The sequence below is a fragment of the Eschrichtius robustus genome, chromosome 16, assembly GCF_028021215.1.
Source record: "Eschrichtius robustus isolate mEscRob2 chromosome 16, mEscRob2.pri, whole genome shotgun sequence".
Lineage (NCBI taxonomy): Eukaryota > Metazoa > Chordata > Mammalia > Artiodactyla > Eschrichtiidae > Eschrichtius > Eschrichtius robustus.
Window position 1 is genome coordinate 91332004 of NC_090839.1, and position 7745 is coordinate 91339748.

Here is a 7745-nt window from a genome sequence, read left to right on the forward strand (position 1 = left end):
TAGATGAAGGGAAAGGAACCAGGATTGAACACCTACTGAGATCCCTGCCAGCAGAGAGCTTTAAGCATTTCTTTCTACATATATATTTTACCAATTTACATCCAATTGTGTGTGCAATCTTACATCCTCTTGACTTAGTATATTATGAGTGCTTTCCCAAGTCCTTAAACAGTCTATAAAGAAATGCCACTTTTTTTTTAAATTTATTTATTTATTTATTTATGGCTGTGTTGGGTCTTCGTTTCTGTGCGAGGGCTTTCTCTAGCTGCGGCGAGCGGGGGCCACTCTTCATCGCGGTGCGCGGGCCTCTCACTATCGCGGCCTCTCTTGTTGGGAGCACAGTCTCCAGATGCGCAGGCTCAGCAATTGTGGCTCACGGGCCCAGCTGCTCCGCGGCATGTGGGATCCTCCCAGACCAGGGCTCGAACCCGTGTGCCCTGCATTGGCAGGCAGATTCTCAACCACTGCGCCACCAGGGAAGCCCGAAGAAATGCCATTTTTAATGGCTGGACAAAAACGCCACAGTGAACATCTTCGTATATGGCTCTGTGTTTCCATTTCCTCAGGAGAGATTCCCGGAAGATACTGTGTGTGGATGTTTAAAGAATCTCGATTTGTAGGGATTTCCCTGGTGTCCAGTGGCTAGGACTCTGCACTGCCAATGCAGGGGGCGCAGGTTCGATCCCTGGTTGGGGAACTGAGATCCCACATGCTACACGGCACAGCCAAAAGATTAAAAAAAAAAAAAGAATCTCGATTTGTATAGCCAAGTTGTGATCTGTATAAATTGCACTTTGGTACAAAAGCGATTTGTATTTGCTTTCCAGAAAGGTCACACTAAGTTGCAACGCCATAGCCCCCCGGATTTCTAAGTAGTCAGCAGCAAATGAAAATAATCACCGAGAGCACTGAATCCCCCACTACATTCCAGGTGGGGCTTTAACACCCAGGGAAGCGGGGGCAGTTATTCTCCTCATTTTCAAGAGGGTGAAACTGAGGCAGAGTAAGGTTAAAACTAGCTTAATCAAAGCCACACAGCACATAAGAATCAGAGGTGGGATTGGAACACACCGATTTTCAAGTACCCCAGTTTCCATCACCGGGAGCAGCAGGGCGCCACCTTCTCAGGACCCCTGCCCAGACCCCCGTCCCTGCCACCAGACACCAGGGCAAAACTGACAGTCTGTACTGGGATGAGCAACCTGCCCCTGGGCTGCAGGAAGGAACGCCAGCCACTTGAGAACCGCGTCACACGGCGCACACGGAAGGGCCACGGCGGCGAGTTCTCCAGGGGCCCAGACCATGTGCGAGGAGGACCCAGTGAGGACAGACTTTGTGACCAGAAGGACATGGTCAACATTTCCAAGGGGGGCGGGTGGGCAGGGTCCCGGCGCAGGAGCCCCTGTGGCTCCCTTCCTTCCCCGACCCGACAGTCACCGCGTGCCTATGCATCCGTGGGGCTCGGCCTACACCTGGGGATAAAACGGGCCCCTGGCCTCGTGGAGCTTAAATGCTAGAGATTTAGGCGGACCATAAAAGGCAAGGAAAATAAGTATTGTCTAGTGTGTTAGGTGATTAATGGTACCTGAAGAGGAGAAGGCAGCTCAGGGCATGGGGCTCAGGAGGGCCAGGGCTGCACCGCCTTTTTCCAGAGGGTGACCAGAGCGGGCTTCACTGAGAAGCTGGGAGCTGAGCAGACTGGAGGGAGGGAGCCGGGCAGGGGGGCTCCCGAGTGGAGGGGCATGTGCAAAGGCCCCGCTGCACACACACAGCACACACAGGCGGGTGCAGGGGCAGCGGGGAGGCCGGCGTGGTTCTGGGGGGAGAGGGGGGAGAGGGAGGGGGTAGGCAGGGCCACGTCGTGCAGCCTCCAAGCCGTGTGCTCCCCGAGCTCTGGCCTTCCCCACCCCCGGGGCGAGGAGGAGGGGGTGACACGAGCAGCGTGAGGCTGCAAGCCGGGATCTAGGAGCTCCTCCTCCCCGGTGTCCTGGGTGCGAAGGCAGACCCTCCAGGAAGCTTCAGGCGTGGTCAGTGGGCCACAGGGACCCGGGGGCCAGGCACAGAGCGGCGCTCAGGAAGCCCTGAGGAGGGAGCGCCCTGAAGGCCAGCAGGGGCTCTGACCTGCACTTGGCCCTGTGACCTTCAATTCCCCTGGGCCTCAGCCCGGTTGCACCGGCCTCCCTTGCCCAGAGCGAGGCTGGACCCGGCAGAAAGGAGGTGCCAGCTGCAGTCCAAGGTCCGCCCTGAGCCCCGGGAGCGGCCTTGAGCGCTGACACCACGTGCATCTCACCAACCTATTTTTGTTTCAAAATGCAGCCCACGGGACCCCGGTACGTGCTCCGGGCTCTCCCTGACCCTCCGCTCACCAGCACCCTCCCACAGCGAGCCGGAGGCTTCTCGGCGACAGTCACCGCTACAGCATTCCCTGCTGTCACAGCCGGCTCAGAATTCTTTCTGTAATTGGGAGTGGCCTATAAATTGCTCCTCTGGGGCCACGGGGGCCTTCCAGACGCCCAGGAGGGTCTGTGTCACAGCTTTGCCAAGGAGGTGAAAGTGGGACAGACACCGACATCCTAGGACATCCCTCCTCACAGGTCCACCATCTGTAAACCGCAAGTCACTTCTTGACCCAGCACCTCCTCTGAACCCACAACTTCCTGAAACGCAGCTCTTAGTATTCACGTCTTATAGGCAAGGCCACGGAGGCTCAGAGAGGGGAGGCCACTTGCCCAGGGTTGCACAGCTCACCAGGATTCAGACACAGTACTCCTGACTCCTGACAGAGACGTAAGGCAGACGATAAAAGGCAATAAAAATAAATATTGTCTAGTGTCACTCTGGGCCTCATGTGCAGGACCTTCTTCCACCCCTGAAGAGTCTTTCCTGCCAGCACCCACTGTCCCTTACCACCCACCGACCCCGCTCAGGGCCTTCACTGCCAGCAAACACCTCAAAGCCAGGCAAAGCCTCGGGAAACGAAAAACGCCTGCTTTTTACCAAAAGTTCAAGGGCCCTGGCACGTCCATCCCAGGAGTGACTTGGGCCCAAACTGTAAACCTCAGATGGCCCAGAACCGACCAGGTCCCTCTGGTCCTGTGCGCCAGAGGGACCCGAGGCACAAGCGGTGTTTCCAAGGAGGCCGCAAGCATCTCCACCTTAGGGCCCGTCTGCACCGTTATGAGCCGTGTGGGATCCCAAGAGCTTTGGTTCATGCGGTGACACTGATCATACGCCGCGTCTGAACTTAAAAACGAGAGCCGTGTGCAACACAAGGACACAAAGCGCCACCTCCACCAGCAGCGCCACCTGACGCCACGGCTCCGTACTGTTGTGAGCACTGTTATGACCGCAGGGTCCCGAGAACACACTTGGAGAACCACCGTTTCACTCTGACTTCTCCCCCCGGGACAACTGATCGCAGGCCCGCGGTGCCGTGTTGAACACTCGTGTGCTTGGAGCGTCCACGTGGGAAAGACGGGCCTGGTGTGAGGCAGAGACGCCCAGAGCACCTGCCCCGGCGCAGAGCCTCTGGCCTAACAGCCACACAGAAGCCCAAAGAGCTCGGAAGAAATGGCCACCTTAGCCCCGGACTGGCGCAGGCTGGCAGGTCAACGGGAGGCTCCAGGTTGGGCCCCAGGGTGTGTGACAGGTGTGTCCTGTCCATCCGCACGGGTCCCGCTCTCTCTGGGGTCCGGCCATCTGTCTGCCCAGATGGCATTTCCTCTCAAAGCCCCCCGGGCGGCCACACTCTCTTCCTGGGTCACTCAGGGAAAGCCTGACCCTTCGGTCCTGCCAAGTCATTTCTGCACAAGACCACCCCTCATGCGGAAGCAGAAGCTGGACGTGGGCAGGGACCGAGGCTGAGCCCCAGGCCACGGGGTGCCGAGCGAGGGAGCCGCAGCCGGAGCAGGGGCTTCCCGGCCCTCTCCGCGACCCGCCAGCCCGCTAATCTTGGCAACGATGAACGCCCCGCTCTGCCCATAAGGTGGGGCAGCAGCTGCGGAGCACAGGCCGCCGGCCTCGCGCCTGAGTCCTGCAGGCAGCCTCTCATTCGAGCCGCACAACCTTGTGCCGCTGCAGGTGCTATTAACAGCGCCCATGTCTCAGATGGGGAAACCGAGGCCAGGTCCAATCTCAGAGTCATGCCTCACGCTGGAGCCAGAACTCTTAACGTGCCAGTGGGCTTCCAGAAGCAGAGAAGGTCTCACCATCAGTACACGGTGGGATGTCTCTGCCCTGCCCCTGTTAACACTGGGACCGCGGCCAAAGTTTTCAGCCCGCCTCCCCTCTCCCTGAGGCGCCCACGTCCCCCTCACCTGTCCACTGTCCTGCCCAGAGGCCAGGGAAGGGCGTGCGCTGGTACAGGCCGCTTCCACTCCCAGGCGAGGGCCTGCTGCAGGAAGGGCAGGCGGCCCCAGACCCCTCAGCCCGGGCACCTGCTTCCCAATCCGACTGGACAGATGCCTCGGACTTTGGCAAGAAAGCACGCTCTGATTCTTGTTATTCTGAATACGCTTTGCAAAACATCGCAGCAGCTGCCTCGAGCTATTCACTACTGTCTGCCTTCTGAGCAGCCCCACGCAGAAGGGAGGTAAAGGGTTTGTGGTTTCACACTTCTCAGAGGTTTACATCTGCTCAGAGGGGAACCGAGGGCTGCGATCACGGGGAGAGGGTCTCCGCGTCAGACCCCTGCTTCCTGTTGCAGGGCCCTCACCTCCCTGCCCTGGCTGCCACCCTGGCAGTTTCCTTTCCCACGACAGGCAGGGGAGGACCCAGCCTTCCCCTCTGACCCTGGCAGCATTCTCAAGTTTGGCATCGCTGTGGAACCCCACACCCTGCTTTTCTGAGCTGGAGGTGCTGCCTGTTTTCCTGGGAAACAGGAAGACAGCACCGGCCCTGCTTCTCCACCAATACCTAGGTGGTCATGTGGGCCCCTCCCCCGCGCCCCCAGGCTCTCTGGGGGCGTTCCATGCCCACCTGGGCCGGCCAGGAAGTGCCCTCTTCCCGTGCCCGGCCCTGGGCTCTCCCACAGCCTGTTTGCTCCCATCGCCAGGATGCAAAACAGCCCGCAGGTCGCCCTCCCGTGGGGAGCAGGAGGCCGGGAGGGGTCCCCGAGCCCCTTCCCTCGCCCGGCTCCCCTCTGCGGGCCCAGGCCGGGAAGTCTCGACTCAGGCGCGGAGCACAGAGCGCGGCACTGCACCAAACCCTCCGCGGCGCACCGGTCCCCGACACCCCACCTCCCGCCCCAGCGCGCCCTCCGTGTCCGCGCGGACCCCGCGCCCGAGCGCGCCCGCCGCCGCCAGGGCGTCCTCGGGGCTTGCACGGCCGGACTCGAAGCTGCGGCGCGGCCAAGGCGTCCCGACCCGGGCCCTGCGCCCCGCTCGGTTCGGGGTAGCGGCGCCGTCCCACCCAGCCCGCCGGTCTCCTCTCGGTCCCCGCCTGGGTCCCCGCGCCCCTCGGCCTCCCCGCCGCACCCCTACCTCGCAGCCCCGGTCCTCCTCGCCGCGCGCCCGGGTCCTTCCCGCACCCTCCGTCCTGCGGGCCGCGCACCCCGGTTCCTCCCCGCCGCGCCCCTACCTCGCAGTCTGCGCCCTCGGGAGCCGGCAGAGGCGGTGCCAGGCCGGGGGCAGCGTGGGCACGTGGCGTGGGCCACGGAAATCGGGGAGGTCTCCGCGTGACGTCACACCGGGGGGCCGGGACCGAGGCGGGACCCGGTGGAAAGTGTAACGGGCCGCCTGGCCGTGGGCGCCACACCCCCTCCTGCTGCTATGGGTGCATCACGCGCGGGCCACCAGCGGGCAGAGTGCTGGCAGGAGTCCCCGGTCCTCAGACATGGGCTCTAACCTCTGCTGACTCCTTGTAAAGCGCGCTTGCCACGCCCCTGACCTTCCCAGAAACACCTGGGGGAGAGGCGGGGCCTGAGACCCTAAAGCCAAGCAGGTGAGAGAGGTAAGCCAGTGCTGCCCAGGTGAGAGAGGTAAGCCAGTGCTGCCCAGGTGAGAGAGGTAAGCCAGTGCTGCCCAGGTGAGAGAGGTAAGCCAGTGCTGCCCAGCTGAGGCCCTCAGGTCATACAGGTAAACCAGAGCTGCCCAGGAAAGGGGCTGGCATCAGGGTTACCTCAGCACTGTGCGGGCACAGCTGCAGCATGTGACACACAGCCTAGCCCTGTCATCACTCATTCCCCGGGAACTTCCCCTTCATTTGGCGGTCTCCCTATTAAGATGTAGTAATGATTTTTTTAGAAGGTTTTATATGCCAGGCACAATACACTAAATGCTTTACACGTACTATCTCAAGCCTGTGAGGTAACTATCCTTTTTGTCCCCATTTCACAGATGAAACTCTGAGTAGGCAGGGGAAGTGACAGGCCCGTCCAGAGGGCAGGGCCGGGGCTGAGGAGCCCCAGCGCCCGTGAGGGCGGGGACCCAGCACCCGGCCAGGGGAGCAGCACGAGCTCTGTGTCCAGCGCACGTTTGCAGCACGAACACCGTGGGTCCTCAGAGAGGGTCCAGGCGGTCTTCATCCCCAGAGATGAAAGGCAGGCAGCCCTCATCCAGGGAGCTCCTACCACACGCTGTCTCTGGGTCCCCTTGTCCCCCGAGAAGGGTCCTGTGCTCCTGCCACGTCCCGCCACCACGCTGCAAGGCCATCAGCCTGTGGCCCGCCGGCCGTGTCTCCGCCTCGAGACCAGGATTTCGCTGTGCAGCCCCCCGGGGAGGCCGGCACGGCCGAGGGGAGCTTCCCGCGCGGCGGGGCCGGTGCTGACGGAGGTGGAGGACGCTTGGCCCTCTGAGCCTCGCTGCGCTCCCTTCGAGCAGCCGCCGTGAGCTGCTGAGACACGGAGAGGGGTGCCTGGGCCCTACGCGGCGCGGCGGCCTCTGCGCTTTTCGTCATTCTCCTCAGGCCGCAGAGCGAGGGCAGTGGCAGCTCCTTCCTCCTCTCCACAGCTCAGCGGGGGGACCCACGGTGGCACGGGGCCCTGTCCTGTGTCCTCACGCCTGATAGAGCATGCGGCTCAGGCCACAGGCCCCGTGGCCTTTCCTGCACCCTCTACGTGGCTCCCCTTTCATCGGCACAGAGCCCAGGACCCCAGTGCAGAGGGGGAAGGTCTAGAAGGCGAGGTTGGGGGGGCTTCCTGAGAGCTGGAAGTTGCCCGAGTCTCTGTGACCCTGAATGCCTTTTAGGGGGTTTCTGCTGTTCACCGCCCCCAGAAAACCTTGCCTGAGGACAGTCCTGTCTGGGAGGATTTTGCAAGGACTTCCCAGCAGCCCAGGGGGGTGTAAGAAGCACCCGGGGCCACAGGGTCAGCGGTCAAACATCTGGGCTCTGGATCGGCTACTCAAGCTGCCGGACCAAGAAAAGTCACTTCCCGTCTTTGGGCTGTTTGCTCACAAGGTGTCAGTGATCCCTGCGGTCTCTGCGGAACCGGGGGTGGGGGGCGGGGAGGTGGGGGGGACCATGTTGGTCCCCATCTGCCTAACACTCAGCCGCCCTCAGGCCACCTGCCCTGGAAGCGTTGGTCTGGGGAGCCCCGAGAGAGCCCCAGAAGGCATCCCAGAGGGAAGCGGGCAGTGCTCCAGCCATGAGTCGCCTTGTCCCCTCCCGGGCTCTGGCCTGGCCCCCCAGCAGAGAAGGCCTGGACCCCGGCACCGCCCACCCGCCCCCGCCCCCGGTCTGCTCGCCGTCGAGCTTCCCTAAGCAAGGGAGGCTAGACAGCCCGGTGCTCCCTCCCCAGCCCCAGGGTC